This window comes from Cervus canadensis, chromosome 4 (genome assembly GCF_019320065.1).
Source record: "Cervus canadensis isolate Bull #8, Minnesota chromosome 4, ASM1932006v1, whole genome shotgun sequence".
NCBI classification, from domain to species: Eukaryota; Metazoa; Chordata; class Mammalia; order Artiodactyla; family Cervidae; genus Cervus; species Cervus canadensis.
This window is the reverse complement of record NC_057389.1, coordinates 83,297,907-83,320,482: the sequence shown is the minus strand read 5'-3', so window position 1 is coordinate 83,320,482 and position 22,576 is coordinate 83,297,907. Positions and strand designations below refer to the sequence as shown.

At 36.5% G+C, this 22,576-nt stretch overlaps 1 protein-coding gene and 1 long non-coding RNA gene across 2 annotated transcripts in view; both read right to left on the bottom strand.

Annotated features, from left to right (window-relative positions):
* CHSY3 (chondroitin sulfate synthase 3) overlaps positions 1–22,576 on the bottom strand; it is a 277,632-nt gene that overhangs the window by 5,721 nt on the left and 249,335 nt on the right. The window lies entirely within an intron of this gene.
* On the bottom strand, positions 7,073–11,502 carry LOC122440130. The gene is made up of 2 exons (XR_006269058.1): positions 10,799–11,502; positions 7,073–10,373 (listed from the first exon to the last, which is right to left on the bottom strand). It is a non-coding gene; the product is annotated as an uncharacterized LOC122440130 (long non-coding RNA).

Genomic DNA, 22,576 nt, shown 5'->3' with positions numbered 1-22,576 from the left:
CAGATCATCATCTAAAAACTAGAAGACACTGAATTGTCTTTAAGAGGTCTTGGTTGAAATGAAGTGGTAATAAAAGGCCATGCCATTATCAGAAAGCTTTGTGTTCTTTATTAAGAAAATAATTTAATTATTTTTTTCTCTATGAAAGAGAAAATGTCTTTAATTTATTTATATAAAGAACCTATTTCAATTTATTATAAGTTCTTTTGTCCCCATCAGACTACTTCATTTTTCATAAAAAGGATTCTCTAATTTAGAAAATTCACTTTAAATCTCTTCCTGCATATCAGACTAAGGAGGTTTTGGGAAAAGAAGGTATTCTTGTTTGAGAAAGTACAGACTCAAAGTGGAATAATTTATGAAGGTGAACAAGGAAACAATAAATCATTAAAGCTGTGTAAAATATAATGGTGACTAGGTACCTAAGGGCTGGGAAATTTGCCTTGCAAATATTTTAATTCATTTTACTCATGATTTAGTTATGCAGTTGTGTATAACTAAAGGGAGAGTCTTAGTGCCCTTGATGCAAATACCTAGTGATCTTTCTTTTATTTTTTAAGACTAGTAGATATAAAGGTTCTGAGCAAAACAGTGAATTTTTGAATTAACACTATTACTATTCCTCAATTATTATCTTCACATATTAACAGTAAAGTTCTTAAACTATGTCCTGCCTTTCTGGTAATAATGACACAATGAAAACAGTACCTAATTCTAAATATTAAGGAGAAGAAATAAGTTTGGGAAAAATAAATATCTATATATCATTCTATAATTATAAATAGAATGAAAAAATGTTAAAGGTATACAGTTTGAATAAGTTTTGGAATTTGACAGCAAAGAACTAATTTAAATATGATAAGATATACCCTTCTTCATGCTTGTCACATAACATTGACAGCATTACATATTTTGCCACTAAAGATTTATAAAAATAATAGAACCTTGGCAATAGCCACATCTAATCTACAAATTCTAGTTAAAAAATTCAGTGTACACAAGTAATAAAATTGCATGAAACTGCCTGCGTAAACATAAGTAAAACTTGGGAAATCTAAATAAGATTAGTGGAATATATTAATGCCAATATCCTGGCTGGGATATGTCACTATGGTTTTGCAAGATTTCGCCATTGGGAGAAACTGCTTTAAGAAATCCATGGGATTTCTTTGCATTATTTTTTAGCTGCTATATGTGAATCAATAATTATCTGAAAACAAAAGATTTAATAAATATATGTGTAAAAATTAAAAATCATATCATTAAAAAAAATCATCCCAAAGTCTACTTAGAAGAAGGTGTTAAAACTTGTAGTTCAAAGGTTGTGGGTCCAAAACTGTGACTTTGCCTTTCTTTACTTGGCAAACCCAGTGTTTTGAATACACTTGAAAAATGTTAAGTGAGCAGTGCATTTTCCAGTAATTTTCAGTCCCATAAAGTTGCTTTATGTTTGCATTATGAATTTAAAGTTGCCTGAGGGCATCTGTGTTCTTGACTATCCTTTTAAAATAACAAAAAAATCACAAAATGTCTTCTCCTTTTGAAATCTGTCACAAGCCACAACATAGATGAACCACAGAGTTGAAGACATTACACTAAGTTAAATCAGCTAGTTACAAAAAGACAAATACTATGATTCTACTTTTAGGAGATCTATAAAGTAGTAAAATCCATAGACAGAAACTAGAATGGTAGTTTCCAGAGGCTGGGGGAAGGGGAAATGAATTGTTCTGTGGGTACAGAGTTTCAGTTGTGAAAGATGAAAAAGTTCTGTTTTTGCACAACAATGTGAATGTAGCTGACATCACTAAACTGTACCGTTGAAAATGATAACGATGCTAAAAATATCTTTTCCTTTTATTCCACATGAGTCTCACCTTTCCTAAACAGGAAATCTGGTCAATCACAAATCACAATCCGGCCAATTAGTATGTAGTAAGTGAAAGGTGTTAACGGCTCAGTCATGTCCGACTCCTTGTGACACCATGAGGACTGTAGCCTGCCAGGCTCCTCTGTCCATGGAATTCTCCAGGCAAGAATACTGGAGTGTGTTGGCATTCATTCCCTTCTCCAGAGGATCTTCCTGACCCAGGGATCAGACCCAGGGATCAAACCCAGGTCTCCTGCAATGCAGGCAGATTCTTTACATTGCAGGCAGATTCGTTTCATTCCTGGGTATGAGCAAAAAAATCTTTCCCTTTGGCTACAGGCTCAGATTTTGCAATATTACAATTCCTCAGAAAGAAAAGCAGACCTTGCACCCAGACAAGGGCAGAGAAGCAATACAAGAAAGACAGCACTGTTGAGAACACTGAACACTTTCTGAGCTGTACCTAAGATTACCCCCAGACTTCCTAGTGTCCTAGGACAGTAGTTTCATCTCTCATTCAGGTAGTTTAGCTGTGGTTCTGTCACTTGCAACCAAAGGAATCCTGTCAAAGACAATCTGGTAAATGGATATGTTTTAATTTTAGCTCTGTATTAATGCTCTGTATGATTTGCCTCTGTTTAATTAGCTAGTTTAATTTTGGTTGAAATCCTAAACAATCTCATATGGGCAATCTGTACTATTAAAACTGGTACTTTTTTTTCTGTTACATTTAATTTTGTTAGCTATTTTAGTTTAAGAAAAAACAACCTGTCAGACAACACAGAAGATAGCTTCCAGATACTCCTAGTTGTGATGAAGTTTTCTCAGCAGTATATATTTGCAACAGCTTAAAAATACTTTCAGACAACATAGAAAATCATCAAGTGATACAGATTTCCCAGCAGGGTATATTCTGGATACACGCCATTATAGGCAAACTTCAAAGGGATTTAAAATAAAAAAAAATCACCAAGTTCATCAGATTTCAGTTTATAATATTATGGCACATAGTCAATTGTTAGTTTAAATAAATCCATATACCTTAATTAAAATTACCCTGTTAGAAATAAAATAATACTATGATTAAATAAAACTAATGATAATTGAACTTGATTGCATATCAATTTGCTAGATTTAGCCTGACATACCCACACAAATGCTTCCTGATATTATAGTTAAGATAATAGCAGATGATTGTTGAAACCTATACAATTCACTTCCCCTGTAGATATTTTTAAATCTGGTAAATAGTCAAGTAAATTTTTTGCATTCAATATTACCTTAAATCTTTTATTCTAATCACTATTTATTACAGTGACGAGCAAAGAAGAATTTTCAAAACATTTTCAAGCTGCCTCTTTGCAAACCTACACACATTCTTTCTTGATCTCATACCAGTATAACTTAACTATGCCCTTCACTGGTGATTTAATTACCACACAATAACTCATATGAGACAATGGGAAAGAAGGAGGTTATCACTTCAAAACTAGATTTTCAAGACCTCTGAAAAACAAATGGAAAGGTAGTTGTTGCCATGCAATTTTGAAAGACATGAACACAGTTAATGAATCTTATCCTCTGAAGGAAACGTATTAACTATATGCTGGAACTGATCATGCATAAAATTACACCTTGCTTTCCAAATAAAAAAAAGAAAGTAGTCTATTTTCTAGCTCATGAATTTTATTCCAGTTATGAAAGCCCAAGTTGTTTCCTCTTTAACTATAAAGATGCTAAAGCTACAGTTAAAGACTTCTGTTGTTGCTTATGATTTGTTATTTCCATTCTCCCCAAATTCAAGCTACCAATCATTTACCCTCATGAAAGACTGAAAGTGAAAGTGTTAGTTGCTCAATCATATCTGACTCTTTGCAACCCCATGGACCGTAGCCCTCCAGGTAGGAGGGATTTCCTCTGTCCATGAGATCTTCCAGGCAAGAAATACTGGAGTGGGTTGCCATTTCCTTCTCTAGTGGATCTTCCCAACCCAGGGATCAAACCCAGGTCTGCTGCATTGCAGGCAGATTTTTTATCACCTGTACCATGAGGGAAGCCCAAAAGACTGATCATAAGTTTATTAATTTGAATGAACATCATATTATCCATTAAGGTAGAAGGTACAAGAATGGAGCAGACTTACGCTTTTTTACTTAGAGAATGACACGTACTTCTATAATTATAAACCTAGGCTACAAGACCATTTTTAGTGATCATCATTAATGTTCCTCAAGTAAAGAAAGTGAAAGTGAAGTTGTTCAGTCATGTCCGACTCTTTGTTACCCCATGGACTGTAGCCTACCACGCTTCTCTGTCCGTGGGATTTTCCAAGCAAGAGTACTGCAGTGGGTTGCCATTTCCTTCTCCAGAGGATCTTCCCAACCCAGGGAACGAATCTGGGTCTCCCGCATTGTAGGAAGACGCTTTACTATCTGAGCACCAGGGAAGTAACTTCAGGGTAATCCGGAGCACCATTTGTAAGAAGCTATAAGTTGATGATCTTCCAACAAATAAAAGTCATGCATCATGCAGTTTAATGTTAACTGGTTTATGTTAGTAGGTCTATGTTTAATGTCAGTAGGTCTATGTTTAAATATACTCTGAAATGAAAATAAGATATTATTTCTCAAGATTAAAGAATGAAAATTTAATATTCATTATGTAGAAAGCTGACTTAGGCTGTCAGTACATTATAAGAGTACGGTCTTATTGGATAAACTGGGTAGAAGAACATAGTGCAATGTTATGTGCATAGCAGATGGGAAACCTAGTGGAATCCAATTAATAAAACTTTTGAAAAAAACTTCTGAGAAAGATAACAGATCTATGAAAGTATGACAATTTCAATAACTTTCTCTGACCAAACCATTCTTGATGTAATCCTTTCCGTCATTTTGGCTACCTCTCATAATTGCAGAATGAATGACACATTCATTCATTTAAAAATATTCATTATGTTTCTACAACATGTCAGTTGCTATGGTAGAGCAACAAAGCCTAGTCCCTGCCCTCATGGAGTTGACTGCCTACTGGGAAAGACAAACACTAAATATATAAACTCATAACAGCTGTCTAATTTTGAAAAGTGTATTAATTATGCCTTTGGTACCTGTTATTTTACTTGACTATATGCCTTTCTAGATAACCTGCTCCCAGGGGTCTCCTGGGTACTTAATAAAATATTTATAATTAATTTTTAATAAATTCACATATTCACTCCTAGTTGGTAACCAAAACAGGAATCAAAACATTTACTCTAAGAACTCTGCTTCTCTAATGGAAAATTTTCAGCATTCTGCATTATTTCTCAGGCTTTTGAATGTTTCTTTAAGCTTAAAAATGCAATGTAACAGAAGTCTTCACCCATCTGTGTTGTAAAAGATTTGGTACATATCTTAAAGCTTTTATATCTCACTTAAGTAGTCACTTTCACTCCAATACTCTTAGACCATAACTGATGGTGGTCATACATCTTTTTACTATTTTCATAATTGATGTAGTCACCCAAGCAGGGTGAAAGGTCGAGGACCCCCATCATCTTTCCTGCTTTGTGCCACTGGAATGTGAAATGATCGTAAGAGTCCAAACTGAGTCTAAGTCAGGCTGGCCTCTGTCACATTAATAATTCCTGCACAAGTAAATGAAGTGATGCTGAGAGACCACGGGAAATGGGAATGAAAGCGAAACTGGAAGAAGGTCTTTGACACCTGCATGGAGACACAGCAGTCTTCCTTTCAAGAAATAGGACAAAACTAAGGTTAAAGTGGGTGGAGTTAGAACTGGATTGGGGGTACATTTCAGTTACTTAAAGGAAAGAAAAATGAACCTCTCCTGCTCATTCCTCTCTCATTCTTTCAGCTTGTGCTCATGCATGTCTATTTTGAGCCAAGATCCTGGCTCTGGAGTCATGGCCCTGGCTTTGAGATCTGCTCCTCCATTCCCCATCTGACCCCAGACAAATTACAACTTCTGGGAAAAGAAGAGCTCCTGGACTGTTGTGTACATTATATAAAACATGCTTAATATAGTGTCTGGCATCAATGGATACCTTTATTATTATTATTTTGTAAACTCTAGACAGTGAAATTTCTGGCACTTTAAAGCAGACACAAAGATTTTCCTGCTATATTCTAACATCTAATTTGATAGGTTACTTGTGAGTAGCCTTTAGTATACATAAAGTGTAAAGATTTTAAAATTGTATATACCTTGCCTATAAGAAAAGACTTGAACTTTTATATCAGTTTCCAGATCATCAGCTAAAATCTAGTAGATCACCAATGGGTGACCAAAATGGCCTTGATACTCCCTTTAGCTGTACTAAACTCGGGACATGTTTCTACCTGATTTAAGGTCCCTTACCTCTCTTCTCTTGGAACATTCACTTTAGAAAACTTGTGATTGTAAATGCTGCCTCTGCTCCTTTGAATCGTAAATCTTTCAGCCTCTTGCCAGTTTTATAACCCAGGACTCTTTTATCAAGTAGCTGATATCCCTTTGAAATCAAGTAGCCCTTTGAAATGTAATCATCCAGAAAGACAAATCCTATGTCCCTATCTTAAGGGGAGGGTAGGAGGCTTACTTCCATAACCACCAATTAGCAAACACAGATGGTCTGATATCACTGACCAATGTCCATGCTAAAGTCCTCCAGAACTTTTTCATGATCTCATCCCAGCACTTACAAACTCTCCTGCCTTGTGTTTCAGAGGTAGTTGAATTCAGTCTCTCTCCTCTATTGCAACAGTTTTGAATAAAGTCTTCCTGCTCTGCTTAACTCTGTCATGTGTAATTTTTCTTTCACATGGGTCATAAGCAGTACTTGGTGATGCATTGTGTTGATTCACTTAAAACTCTTTGCTCTCATTAGCTTAAAAAAAAAAAGAAAAGGACAGAAAGGCTCAAATTAAGATCCTACTCCTTATGGTGTAATCAAGGAGATAAGTAGTGCTTCCTTCCAGCTGATTTTATTAACATTAAAGTTTTATGAAAAATTATGAAGATCCCTAGAGCTAAACATCCAATTAAAATAAAATAAGCATGGCAGGATGTCTATTATAATGTTTTTCTTAGAAGAAAATTCCTAATTATAGTGCTGTAGACTTCTGCATGGGCTTAGCACTGCTGCGGGACTGGAAGGGAATCACAGCTCTAATTAACAGGTAGGTGTTTCCAAGATGGTGCTAAACTAAAAATAAGTAAAGCATCATCTTTTAAAAGTCAAGTTTTCTGGAAATGAAAAGACAATTATTTGAGTCATTTTGACCTTTTTAATTATACTGATATTTCCTTACTGGAGACTGGGTATACAGCATTTTTGCATCACATATGTCAAGTTGACACAACAGAAAAATGTAATTTGCTTTAGGGATTGATAAAATTATTTCATGAGATCCAGTTAGTGTCATAGTACACTCATTAGCTTTAGTAAAAGAGAAAGGATAATTTGGGTTTCAAGTTGCAAAGTTATCTTTCAAGCTAGGTTAAAAGGAGTTTTTTTAAAAAAAGTCCTCTTGTCTGAGCAGATAAAATAAATGACTTTTTAGTTCTAAGAAGCAAAGGTAGAATTCCAAGAAGAAAACAGATGACAACTGAGCAATACAACTATGCTTAGTACAAGCAATGACTTAAAAAGATGTATTTTATAAACAAGCAAAATTATACACTCCAAATCCCACTAGCTTTGAGGTTTGTTTTCATGACTATTCAATGCTATTCCTTCCAATACTGAAGGGCATTTAAAATATTTTCTACATAATTTTTATAGGGTTATTTAAGAAAATAGATCACTTATTTAATGAATATTATGTCTAATTTTTTGTATCTTACAGGGCTAATCTCAGTGGCACATTCATTGTAAAAATACTTCATAAAAAGGTAAATGACTTGGAATCACAATTTAATATATGAGTTATAGAACAATTAGCTATCTACAAGGAAAAATAAATTTAGATCCTCACCTACCTCACGTCTTATACTGAATACATTATATACATGTATGTGTGTACATATGTCTGTATTTCAGATGTATTAAAGATCTAAATCCTACTAGGGTCATTCCTTAAAACAAGAAAAAATACTGTAAAAGAATCAGAAAAATGTAGGTAAGTGTTTACATTTTCTAAGCACATGGATAAATCCTTAAGCAAAAACAAAACCAGAAGCAAAAACATAAATAAAAATTATATGTAGTATTATATTAACTGTAAAACATCACCATATCAAAACTCCATAAATAAAACTTAAAACCAAATTTTAAATTGGAAAAGTGATTCTTGCAATAATGATGCCATGTCAAGAGTTATTATCCTTAATATATCATTAATCTATTGTTGCTCTCCTCTAACCCTCATCACCAATTTCAATCTCTTCCATCTCCCAGCTATCACCTGAATCTTAATTCTCTTCTTTCTATCTTCAGGATGGCCACTCTGGTCCAAGATACCAAGAACTTTCTCTGTATTTCTGTACTAATCACCTTTCTGACTATGTCTCAACTGACCACTCTCCAAACAGTTCTCTATGATGCAACATGAGTCAACTTTCCAAGACGCATATATGATCACATGACCCTCCTTCTCCCCATCAATGACAGCCAATACTCTCAGAATGATCATGCATTCCGCTCCAGCTTTCTCTCTTACCCCCTACCCTCTATGCTCTAGTCCTACTGGCTTCCTTTCTCTCTTTATTGCCTTTGTACATGCTTTCCTGCTATCAGTTTAAATATCACTGCCTCATGGATACCTTCTCTGAAAAGATTAGGCCTGGTATATATTCCCCTGGTACCAGGTGCCATTCTTCCCCACTATTTGACTCAGTTTTAATTTTACATTAGTTTATTCATCTAAATATATGTCTCTACCACAAATTTGGGAGTTTTCTGAAGTCTAAGAGTATGTCATAGTTTCACTCTATCTTCAGTCCCTGGTACGGTGTAAATGGCTTCCCGTGGCACAGATGGTAAAGAATCTGCCAGCAACGCAGGGAACCCAGGTTTGATCCCGAGGTCTGGACGATCCCCTGGAGAAGGTCCCCACTCCAGTACTGCTGCCTGGAGAATTCCATAGATAGAGGAGTCTGGCGGGGTCCATGGGTTGCAAAGAGTCAGACACGACTGAGCGCCTAACGCTTTCACACCATGCTGTAAGTAATGCAGGACCAGGGCTGTCTGTAATCACATGCCTCTGAGTAGATTCCAGATTTTCAGAAAAGACAAGACTTAAAGATCCTACTAGAATAAGTCTGGTCTTTAAGTCTCTGCTTTAAAGCCTATCTCAGCACAGTGATAAAGTGAAAGGGAAAAAATGAATAAAACATATACATACTAAAAGAAACAAATATAGTTTCTTCTCCTGACTTTCTAGTTCTCTGCCTAGTACCACTGATTTTCTTCCTGATATATACACTCATTATTTCAGCAATGTTGCAGATTCCTTTCTTCCTCTTCCCAGCAATCCCTTTCAACACGTTGTATTTATTTCTTTTACAACCATTTCCTAATTATCCTTTTGTTTCCTCCCATTAACTGCTTGGACCCTGGTTCAAGTTTGAATTATTGTAAACATCTCCATTATGGACACAGGCAGTAATACTCAAAGATGCCACAGAAGATACAGAAAAGATGAAATATAAGTGTATAATTTTGAACATGCCTAAATCAGAACCCCAGGAGAAACCAAGAGGACAAATTTCACAGGACTCTGGAACCCATTTCTTGCCTCACTTCAATCAGAGCAGCTCTGCTTTGTATTATTATAATTAAGTTTTAAAGTAACAGCTTATTTGAAAAAAATTTATGCAAACAGGAAAAAACAATTTGAAAAATCACTATTCTCTATCACCTGAAATTGCCCTTTCTGCACACCTTTGCCAATTCAAACACTATACATCCTTTTAAATCTAGCTAAATGTCTACCACACAAATGTATCTTCTGTTAGTTCCAGGACAGCCTGACTCTTTTTTTGCAAGGTATGACAGAGCTCACTGTATCACACAGTTTGGTATTTACTATAGTACTTGGTTTTCTAATTTACTGTTTTGTCAATTAGAGATTCATTCATTCATTTATTTAGCTAATTGGCTGTTTACTTATTTTCATTCCTTTCCTATCCAAAGTTAGATTGTAAATTTATTTTGGCAAAGAAACTATCTAGCAGATTTTGAATTTAACTCACTATGACTAGTGCTGGGTAATTAAGGATGACAAAATCTGATTAAATGATAATGTTTTTAATGAAGAAAAAAATAAATGTAATCTTAGAAAAAATAAATAAATTTTTCCTACCACAGAATTTAGAATAAATGGGAGTAGCTCTTTGGGACCGTAAGTTGAGAAAGTTTCATACGTTGAAGAGAAAAGTGCTTTGACAACTTCGGAGTCAGTCCCACGGGACTGACTTTGTCATTTCTGTAAGGACATGAAATGTGAGGCACACTGTTTCTGCTTAAATGTCTTCTTTGTCCAAACAAATAGTTCCTATGTATGTTTATGTAAGTTATCTGAAAGAAAAAAAAATTAACCAAGCACAAAATATACTTTATGTGCATTTTGACAAATACTTTCTCTATATAATAATATCATGTATGACACTAAAAGATTTATTCTACTCTTCTCAAATTTAAACTTTTTTTTTGAGAATGAGAACCACTGTGATATTATGTGATAAAATGTGATATTACGTTTGTCCTCCAAATGTTTGCTTTCCATGTAATCCTTCCTCAAACTTCTTGATCCTTTTGTTTTTTTTGGAAGGGTGGGGCTAAGCATTAGGTAGTGCCTGATAAATGAATTCAGTGATTCATATACCAGAGTGCTGATCTGCAGAAGCTGCACTGATTGAAAAATTGCTTGTTTGATGACAAAATAAACTTGAAAGTAATTGCAATTACATAGAGAAGGTACAATATTGCTATATTCACATCACCTGAGTTTAGCTCTAACTTGATTGCAGCTTTGTAATTTATTCCTTCTGTATTATTGTGAGATCCACACTATAATTGCTATGTGGTTTTCTATCACCCCTGAAGATTCCGTTTTTACGGTGTCCTCACAGCTCTGCTCCAAACTGGCACTAGTAGAAAATGTAACGAGAAATAACATACAAACTAAAAATAAACAAAGACAGGAATCTTGAGAGGTGGTTTCATGGCTTTTTAAAAAGGATTATTGGAAAGGAGTTGATTTTACAAGAAAGACCATCGGATTGGTAATCTATTAATAAGCTATGTGATAGTGAGCAAGCAGTTTTATTTGTGTCAATCTTGTTACTCACTAAATGGTGAGAATAAACCATTGCCTTTCAAATATACAGTACTGGTGTGAAGGTCAAAGAAGAACAATTATGTGAAAACATTAATGTATTCTTTTACATGATATATTATTTAAATAAGCAGCTTAAAAGAAAATATATAGAAAAATTTATCTCTGATTAAATGTTAATTTTTAATAAATGTCCCAACAAGGCAAGGAATGATATAAACACAGAACTATCTATAGATAAGAGAGCAGGAACTAAAGAGCCTCTTGATGAAAGTGAAAGAGGAGAGTAAAAAAGTTGGCTTAAAACTCAACATTCAAAAAATGAAGATCATGGCATCCAGTCCCATCACTTCATGGAAAATAAACAGGGAAACAATGGAAACAGTGACAGACTTTATTTTCTTGGGCTCCAAAATCACTGTGGATGGTGACTTCAGCCATGAAATTAAAAGATGCTTGCTCCTTGGAAGAAAAGATATAACCAACCTAGACAGCATATTAAAAAGCAGAGATTACTTTGCTAAAAAAGGTCTGTCCAGTCAAAGCTATGGTCTTTCCAGTAGCCATGTATAGATGTGAGAGTTGGACCATAAAGAAAGCTGAGCACTGAAGAATTGATGCTTTTGAACTGCGGTGTTGGAGAAGACTCTTGAGAGTCCCTTGGACTGCAAGGAGATCAAACCAGTCAATCCTAAAGGAAATCAGTCCTGAATATTCATTGGAAGAACTGATGTTGAAGCTGAAACTCCAATACTTTGGCCACCTGATGTGAAGAACTGACTCATTAGAAAAGACCCTGATGCTGGGAAAGACTGACGGCAGGAGGAGAAGGGGACAACAGAAGACAAGTTAGTTGGATGGCATCACCAACTCAATGGACAAGAGTTTGAGCAAGCTCCGGGAGTTGTTGATGGACAGGGAAGCCTAACATGGTGCAGTCCATAGAGTCACAAAGAGTTGGACACAATTGAGCAACTGAACTGAACTGATCTATAGATAAAAGAGCTATCAAGGAGTAAAATCAAGTCCTTTTTGGTATAAATCTTAAATATTATTCAAGGATACTTTTACGTTTTCAGCTAGTATTTTTCAAGTAAAATAAAACTGAACGTTCAATTGAAATCAGTAATCCTCAATGGAATAACAGTATACTAGAATTTGGATAAAGTATACAGATACTATGGTTTGAATAAAACATAATCTAAAATTATCACTGCTTTCATTATTTTTACCACACTTTTTCCATCTAAAGTTTTAAATAACAGCAAAGAAGGGCATCAGATTAGTAAATTAGTTTAAAATAAAATAAACAGGAAACTCAGATTTCAGTAATTTGCTTTAGAACTTTGGGTTTCTTAAAACTCCATCAGGAAAAGCAAGAGTGGTTTTAAATTAGATGCTTTCTTCTTTCTGAATCCCTGAAATAATTTGTTTGCATTTTTTTGTAAGGCAAAATAATCAAACTACATTTTGGGGAAATAAAATCACTCGGTTCTACATTGAAACATTATGCTAAGTCCAAAGTGGTGAGAAAATGCAATAAACCTTCTTTTATTGCAACAAGTCTGTAATAACTGTATAATTGACTGATATCCTTTCCAAAATAACCATGCCAACTTTGTGATAAATATTATGATGCACCTTTAAAATCCTAATAAAAATGTATACAACTACTAAAGAGAATTTAAGAACATAAGAGCAAACTCTGAATAAATTGCCCAACCTATCATAATCCTGAATAAGCAATTCTTTAAAAAATAATTTCTAAGTTAGTTAAAAACTGATTAATTAATTAAATTTATTATAATTTCTTTTAAAATACAATGCAATTCCAGAAAACAGATCAGCTTTAAAAAAATGGAACTTGATAGACTTATCCTAAAATATCTATGGTGGTTGAATAAAACTAGCTAACAAAGGCTTGAAAAGGAAGACATCAAATTTCCTTGAGTAACTTAAATTGTGTGGTAATAAGAATAAGACAAATAGATCAACAGAGTAGAATAAACAATCCACAAAGAGTCCTACATATATTCAGAATTTGGGTAAACTAAAGGTAGTAATTTAGTAATTTTAATAGGGAAAGTGAAAGTGAAAGTGAAGTCGCTCAGTCATGTCCGACTTTTTGCGACCCCATGGATTGTAGCCTACCAGGCTCCTCCGTCCATGGGATTTTCCAGGCAAAGGATAAATCACTCAACAACTGTTACTAGGACAACTGTCCATCATTTAGGAAAAATAAATTTGATTCCTAATATAGACCACACCCAGAAATATGTTTTAGATGATTAATAATCTATGTGCAGAAATACAAAACTATAGATGTATTAGAATAAATTACTTTTTCCCTCCCGATCTTTAAAAAAAAATGGTAAACTTCAGAGCCTACTTTGAATAAAGAGAGAAAAGATTTTCAAAGAGGAAAAGACTACATATGTTAAGGGTATATATGGGGAAAAGCCCCAAATGGAACCCAAGAATTCATTGTTTCTGCCACTTTGGGACTTTATTTTCATAAGACTTAGATGAATAAATATCACTCTTTCTTCTTTTAAGCAAGTTGTATCAAAGTCATGGAATATAATTGCCTGAGGGAAGGCAGGAAACTATTTGTCCAGACTTTTTGGTATTGTCTTCCTAAATGGATTATGGAGAATTTTGCCACAGGGGTCAGAGGGCCAGCTATGGGATCTGGTGACTGTTGTTTAGTTGTTCAGTTGTATTGGACTCTTTGTGACCTCATGACCTGCAGCATACCAAGCTCCTCTGTCCTTCACTATCTGGGTTTGAATCCTGCTCTACCTATTGTGATCTAGCATAAATCATTCAGTGTTCCTTTACCCCAACTTTCCTACCAGTAAAAGGTAGAAAATATTGTAGTGATCATGAAAATTAATTAGTATACACAACACATCCGGGAGAATGTCTGGCACACAGTAATCACTCATTTCACCATGAATACTAGGAATTATTGAATATCACAGAGAACCCATAGACTATGCTCCCTGGAAAGTAATAATAAAAACAACCTGGACTTCATTCCACTTTATGGAGGTGCCCCTGGTATTCCCTCCAAAGGTTTAACTGTAGCTGTTGTGAGTTCTGCTGGCGACGTCTCTCATCCTCTACTCCTACCTTCATTTGCCAAGTGAGCAACACCATCTAGATGACAACCTTCCTTTAGGAACTGAAGATTCTTTTTTGGAAGCACAGAGCTGAAACCAGTGTAGGTTTCTTTCTGCTACTAAGGGGTGCATTTAATGCCAGAAACAGAAAAGAGATTTCCACGACCCCTCCTCTCTGTGGGAATAAAAGAAGTAAAACTCTCTAGCTCAAAGAAGCTTCTCCAAATGCAGAAGACACCAGGACAGCACATAGTAGGTGCTTGCCAAACTGCTTAATGGATTTTGAGAGAATGAAGCAAGAGGCAAAGAGAGGAAATTAGAAGGGGAAGGGGACAGACATCTGAGAAGTGAGGCCCAAACACCAGGGATGGATGCGTCTTTACTAGGATAAAAGACATTTCCTGTGTTACAGTAAGAGGGAATGAGGAGAAAAGGGTGCAGAATCAGGCAGGACTGAGGGTCAGGTGGCAGAAAGGGGAGGCCCAAGGCATGGCTTGTAAGTAACTACTTCTAAGTAGCATAGAATATTGGGAGTAAGATGGTTAGAGAACTTGCTTGTTCACATTTTAACTCTTCTTGCTTGAAATGAGTAAAGCTGTAGTTCTAACTTTCATAATCTTCCCTTGAACAAAAATAGGATGCAAAAATTCAATCTGTTCCAGATTTAGATCCAAAATGGTATGAAAGATTTGACAGAAATCATCTTCTAAGATGAAGTTGTCTTTAAATGGTGCTAATGAATCTCAAAATAGAGTATATCTCCAAAACATATGCCTCTTTTTTTTCTGAAAGCAGGGTGACACCTTCAAACTCTTTTCAAACCACTGTGCTGCCTATGATTTAGAGGGAAAAAAACCCAAGCCTACTAATAGAGAATTTTAGTTGGAAATGTCGCATGTCACATTAGATGGGCACACTTACCAAGAAGCTGTCCCATGGTAATGTCCCCAGGAAAAGATTATGTTGGATGCATTTCTTGGCTGCCTTATAGCAATTAATGATGCCCATCCCTGTTCTTACTTGCCCTTTCAATCACTACCAATATCCTAAGTCTCACCACTCACACATCTAGTCATGTGTGCAAAATTGCTATAATAAGTATAACTGACATATGCTAATTAAGTTGTGTAAAGTTATTAGATTCAATTTGCCATCTCACAGAGAAAATTCATATTTATAATTAAGATACTGCATTCAAGCATTTATTTCATTTACTTATTATGCCTCAACTGAAAGGGTTGATAAAGGAGGGGAAATATAGTATGTAAAACAAAAGGGCTTGTAACTTGAAGTCATCTTTTTTTACGGTTCTTTTTTTTTTCAATTAACTGATTTATTTTAATTGGAGGATAATTACTTGATAATATTTTGATGGTTTTCACCATACAGCAACATGAATCAGCCACAGGTATACATATGTCTCCCATATTCTGAACCTGCCTCCCACCTCCCTCCCCACCCTATCTCTCTGGCTTGTCCCAGAGCACTGGCTTTGGGTGCCCTGCTTTATGCATCGAACTTGCACTGGTCATCTGCTTTACATATGGTAATGTACATGTTTCCATGCTATTCTTTCAAATCATCCCACCCTTGCCTTCTCTCACTGAGTCCAAGAGTCTATTATTTACATCTGTCTCCTTTGCTGCCCTGCATGTAGGATCATCAGTACCATCTTTCTAAATCCCATATATATGCGCTAATAGACAGTACTTGTCTTTCTCTTTCTGTCTTACTTCACTCTGTATAATAGGCTCAAGGTTCATCCACCTCATTAGAACTGACTCAAATGTGTTTCTTTTTGTAGCTGAATAATATTCCCCATGTGTGTATGTCATCGTAATATATAAATACATATAAAGTCATCTTAATAACAACTTTTGTGTGAAACCTTTTTAGAACATCTTAATACAGGATTGGGGAATAAATGCTTTTGAATACACTGAAAATCTCTGACTACAGTTTTCTCTTTCTTCTTTTACACTTAAGTAATACTTTCCAGGTTATGTTGCAAAAGCTTTAGAACAAACTTTCAACTCATTTGTACTTTCCTTTATGAAATACCACCATTTACAAAATTCATTCCCCTGATCAATGGCTGCCCCTGATTTAGAAATCAAAAGTCATCCAGCTCTTTAGAACATACCTCGTCTAAGCCTCAATCCATCTAAACTGAGAAACTGAATGTCTACTAGGTGCTCTTGTTGGCCATGAAGAACTCCAGTAAATTTAACATAGAATAGACCCTATTGTTATTCGACTCTTTAGGAACAAGAGAGCATCAGAGAAGATAGTAGAGTTGAGATTCAAACTCTGGCAAGTCAGACTCCAAAGACGTGCTCCTCCCACCCAACCAGTCTAATGAAACTTTAATGATTAGGATTAGGTAGCTTCCTGACTAACTGATTTATTTCTCAAACAGATCTGAGTCAGAAACATTTTCTCTGCTGGTCTTTGGCCCTTTAACTCTTAACTGCTGGTGTTTCGTTCTAATATCTTGTATTCTAGTGCCAAATGTAGACGAGAGTCCTTATTCCACACAACATCCTTTCACATGAATGATGACTATGACTAAGTCTGCTGCAATGAAGCCTAAATAGATCCTACTGGCACACCAGTTCTTCACCTCTAAACACAGTTCTGCTGGATTTTAGTCCTCTTCAAGTATAATAACCAACTGCACTCCAAGCATGGCCTGATCAGAACAGCATTCCATTTGGATTCTTATCTTGGCCTTTTGAATATGTCCTGTATACTTATTCTCCTAACTAACATTTACGCTCTTAATCTTCACAGGGTTCCAAAACACGATGTGCTTCCTGTCTATACCTCCACCTGAGCCACTCATAAGAACAAGAGAGAGAGAAGTCAATACTGGGTAGTACGCCTACAAGGCTCTCTCTCTCCATCAACAATGTCATTATCGGCATGTCTGGGTACCACGGCTAAACAACCATTCACAAATTCAGGTTTGAATCTAAGCCTCCCTTTCAATCAAACAAGTGATTTGGACAAGGAATAACCCGTTAAGCTTAGTTTTTAAATTCTCAAGTTGGGAATGATTGCACCTCCTCCTAGACATCTTAGCAATGACATTTGTAGATTCTAAGATCATCCACACACAGAGTAGATGCTTAAGAAAAAGTCCTTGCTGTTTAAAAAAAAAAACAAGCTTTCCAGGATATTGTCACAAGAGATGACTGTCAAAAAGTCCACGGTTCCAGTTGCAATCAGGAGTTCTCCCTGCAAAGCAGTGTGCTTGCATGTGGCAGGCCTAGCTCATGTAGTAATCAACTAAAGTCTCTAATGATTTGTCTCTTCACTACTTAAACAAAACTATCCTTGCATTTAACAACATCATGTGTCCTCTGAGCACTGGGTGCAGGGGCACTGATGCTCAAAGTGTGATATGTGCTGTGATCTCCCAGGGTGGTGTTAGGAACCCATTCCTGTTTGACTTTGACATATTTCCTCATTCAAATCACTCAGCTTCTGCCATCCCACTTTTCTAATTTATAAAATAGTGATAATGATATTGACCCATCTCACAGGCAGGCTGTGAAGAAATGCTCATTAATGTTCATGAAACCCTTTGAAAACACAAATTGTGCGTATTCAACAGAGGACAAGTGTAACTTGGGAGTAACATGTCCTAGACGCTAAAACGGCCTTGTCTTGCTCAAACTGGAAAACCTTATAAACATCTGACACCTGCTCAAAATCCATACCCTCACTCTATTTGGAAGCAACACAATTTTTATGGATTTTGTGACTGAAAGCTAGAAATAAGCAGTAACTTGAATGTCTCTCTTTCTAAAAGGTGCAGGATGTACTTTCAAGGATTGTCAGAAAGAGAAGTTACTAAATTGCACAGGCGGGAATAAAATGACTCCAGGTAGAATACGATATGCTAAGAAATCTGACAGTTCAAGACTCTGTTCTGTAAAAACTCAATATTACCAATACAGGTTTAACAGTACTCTACTCAAGCAATAAGATCCATTGATTTGGATCAACAGATACAACTTGCTTTCAAATTCTAAACTGTCAAGGTAAGAAAACATTTTTGGGATTGCCAAATAGATTAGGAGTGTAAAATGGTTCAAAAACAAGAGACAACTCGAGTTATATCAGCCTTCTGCTCAGGCAGACCTTATCGGACTGAACAGCTGTTTAGCAGAATCTCACTGATGCACTGGTACCCTAGGAAATAGCGGAGGGTTGCAGAGGCTTCTGAAAAGGAAGCTGCTAAATATTCCTCCAAATGACTTTTCACCAACTCATCCAGCGTAGGATCCCCCCACCCCTTGCTCCCAGGACATATAGAACATAATGCGTAAACCATCTGGAAACGTTTTGAGTTGTCTTTTTACCCCACCAGGGGCCTGTGGCAGGATTTGTATTTTCCAAGCTTTTCAATTTTAAACAGTTAATCATCTTAGAGGATAGGGATGTGCAAAGCTGGCAGTGTTTCTTAGGAGACTTGATACAAACTCAGTAGAGGAAAAGCAATGTTTTTAGTTTGAAGTGGAAGGTTGCATTAAACATGAAGTAAACATGCCTTCCTGAGCTGCCAGAATCTAAAAATAGGCCCTTGAACAGATTTTAAAGTGCCATTCTGTGCTTTCTCCAATGAAGCCACTGGCACTATTAGCCTGATTACTATGTAAGAACAGGGCCAGATGGCTTGCCCTTGAACTGAAATAAAAGGGCCTTCTTTTATGTGAGCATTTTTTCACAGTGATGGCTTCCTAAATATGTAAAGGTTCTGTGTTTAGTACATAAAGGGAATCCGTTGCCCCATCACAAACTTCCTCTCCAGAGTTCAATACTAGGTTTTCTCAGCACACTGAATAATTACAAGCAAAATAAACTCATGGAAACACCTCCTACAGCTCTTAATTCAGATAGCAATGTGTCCTGGAGAGGGAGTCTCCCACTTATTCAACATTTAAATTCTCTATTAAAGGATCAAATATGTCAGACTTGCATTCAAGATTTTGCCTAGGAGATTGCTAAAAATAGACTTTTGGGTCCCATGCTGGACCTACAGAATCAGAAGCCACAGTTTCTCAAGATTCCCAAGTGGCCTGGATGCAAGTTCAAGTTTTAGGTGCACAGAGTTAGTCCCTTTCAGTCCAATTCTCTGTCTCCCTAGTAAGACCTCTAATTCCCTTAGTAGTTCAACTGTATTATGCTGCAGTCCTAATAATAACTTTAAATTCTCCTGCTACAATATAGGGCTTCCTGGTGGCTCAGCTGGTAAAGAATCCGCCTGCAATGCGAGAGACCTGGGTTTAGTCCCTGGGTTTGGAAGATAACCTGGAGAAGAGAATGGCTACAATATAATATTGAATAAGAAAAAATTTAAGCTGAAAGTTACAAAGCCATACCACACTGACACCTCATGTCAAAGTTAATGAACCTGTTGCTATTTATTGAACATCTTACTATGTATATTTCATTCAAAAAATGAAACAGACATGCTCTAAATCCAAATAACTCACATTAAGAAAGAGCAGATGTAGAAAAAGCTTTGAAAACCAAGTAAGAAGTTACTCTTTTGTAAGAGACATTTACATTTATAAGGGAAAGCTCCATTTGCTAGAGTGTCTCCCTCTCTTTACCTCTGAAGAGGAGGATGACTAAATCTCTGGAAACCTGTATCAATCTGCCCTTGTTTTCTGTACTTTTCCTGGTATGCTCCTATAATTCACCACCGCCCCCTCCACTACCCCTGGAGAGGGTATTTAAGGTGGTGGCTTGGGCCAATTGTATCTTCCTTGGTAGCTCAGTGGTAAAGAATCTGCCTGCAATGCAGGAGACTCAGGAGATGTGGGTTTGATCCCTGGGTCGGGAAGATCACCTGGAGGGCATAGCAACCCACTCCAGTATTTTTCCCCGGAGAATCCCATGGACAGAGAAGCCTGGTGGGCTACACCGTCCACAGGGATGCAGAGTCAGACTGAACTGAGCAGGCTCACTTGGGTCAATTAGCTTCCTCAGGTCTCTTCCATGTATACAGGAGGTATCCATGTTATTAACCTTCTACTTACTTTTCTCCTGTTAATCTGTGTTTTGTCATGAGGGGTGAGGGTGAGTTTGGGAGCAGGTCTCAGCCAAGAACATAGCAGAGTTGAGGGAAATTATTTTGCCTCCTCTACATTACCAAAAAATGAAAGAAAGGCTTTTTAACAGATGTTTAAGGGACATTAAATATTATCAATCAAGTTGACTTCATATTTCTTCTTAAACAGCTTTTAAAAACAGCTGTGATTCTTTTATTGGCTGCTTTTGAAGGGAAACTTTTATGTCTTGCTATATCTGTAATTTTAATTGTAAGTATTCCATCTGTGACTTTAAATTATTTATTTAACCTCCAATATTAGCGAGAAAGCATTGATTAGGAACTTAAATAGCTCTCTCCCTCTTACTATCATAGAAAAAAAAAAATTAAATGCTCTTTGGTGAAGAAAAAAGCTCAACACAAAAATATCTACAAAAATTTCAGAAAGAAGAGAAATGATGAAGTTTATTAGAGTATTAAAACATGTTGTTAAGCATATTTTATTTACTTTTTCAATGTGTGCTCTGGAAATCATTAATGTAGTCAGGCTGCAGCTGCTGCTTTTTGAATACAGAGGGTAAGAATGGGAAGACCACGGCTTTCACGGCAAGTCAACAATTTTGGTTACGGTCACAAGGTTTGCAAATTTCTCCGGCCTTCAAATATTTTGCTATTATTTTGTCATAGTAAATATTAGAAATAAATGCCTAGAACAAAGGTTTTTTATTTATTTTGAGTTTTCAAATGTAAAAGGTTTTAAAAATCTGAATCACTCAACTGAGGTGTGATTAACATGTAAAACGCTGTACATATTTGATGTATACTATTTGCGAGGTTGTGGACAGGTATGCATCCATGGATTCTTTACCAGCTGAGCTACCAAGGAAGTCCAGGACAGGGAAGCCTGGCATGCTGCAGTTCATGGGGTCGCAAAGAGTCGGACATGACTGAGTGATTGAACTGACTGATGCATCCATGGAACCAACACCACCAGCAAGGCTGCAGACAGAGTCATCACCTCCTAAAGGTTCCCCCCATCCCTGCTGTTGCTGTTACATTATTATTATAGTCTGTGTGTGCACAGTGTGTAATGTATATTAAGGGCACTTAAGAACTACCCTCTTGGAAGTTGCTGTTTAACACAAGGAGTTCAACACGCTGCTCTGTGACGACCTAGAGGGGAGGGATGGAATGGGAGGTGGGAGGGAGATTGAAGGAGGAATATATATGTAATTATGGCTGATTCATGTTGATGTATGGCAGAAACCAATACAACATTGTAACACAATCATCCTCCAATTAAAAATTAAGAAAAAAAAAAAAAAGAACTACCCTCTTGGATCAGTAGTTTTAAACTTCAGTGTGAAGATGCTGCTGGAGGGGAGAGGCACTTGTTTTAAAAAAGGCAGATTTCCAGGTCTTATCTAAATACAATAGAATTCTGATTTTTCAAAAGAGCCCTAAGTGATTTTGATGCAAATGGCCCCAGAATTACATTTGAAATGATGCTGGGCTGATGATAACACTGAGGGTCTGGCCCAAAAGAATCTTCAAAGAAATTAAAGACTTCTGAGCTATATCCACAGTGATCATGCCAGTGAATGCGAGTTCCATGAGGGAACGGACTTGTCTGACCTGTTCACAGTCATGCACCCAGTGCTGAGATCAGTACCTGGCACAGAGTGGGGACTCCAAAACCATTTGTTGAGTGAATTCAAGAAAGAATGAACTGACCATGTCAGCAGTTGCTTCTAGATTCCACACGCTTTACTTGGTCCTCTGTCTGAAATTAAACATCAGTCAGGTGACGGAGTCATGTCACAACCTGCTCATCAAAAGACGCACTGGCAGGCTCAGAATGGTGACATTCTGCAAAGTCATCAGCAGTCTTGACATTTATGCTGATTGTTTTTCTTCTCTGACCACTCACAAAATGAGAATATATCTGACAAACCTGCAACACCTGGGTGGATTATGATGCACCAGCATCCGTTCTCCAAACGCTTTCTCTAACACATCATACAAGATACGGCACCCATAGTCCTAGCTCAATGCTGTGTACATCTGAGTGATACTGAACCACAGAGGTCCTTTTTTTCCAGACCTTGTGAGCTTGTGAAATGTTTCTGCATTAGTTCAGTCATGCTCTGAAACCAATTTGGTGTGATGTTGCAACTGCGACTAGAGGTGAAGGGGGTGGGGTTGGGTAGGCCCAGATAAACACATGATTTCTTTTACGAAATCTTTTATTATT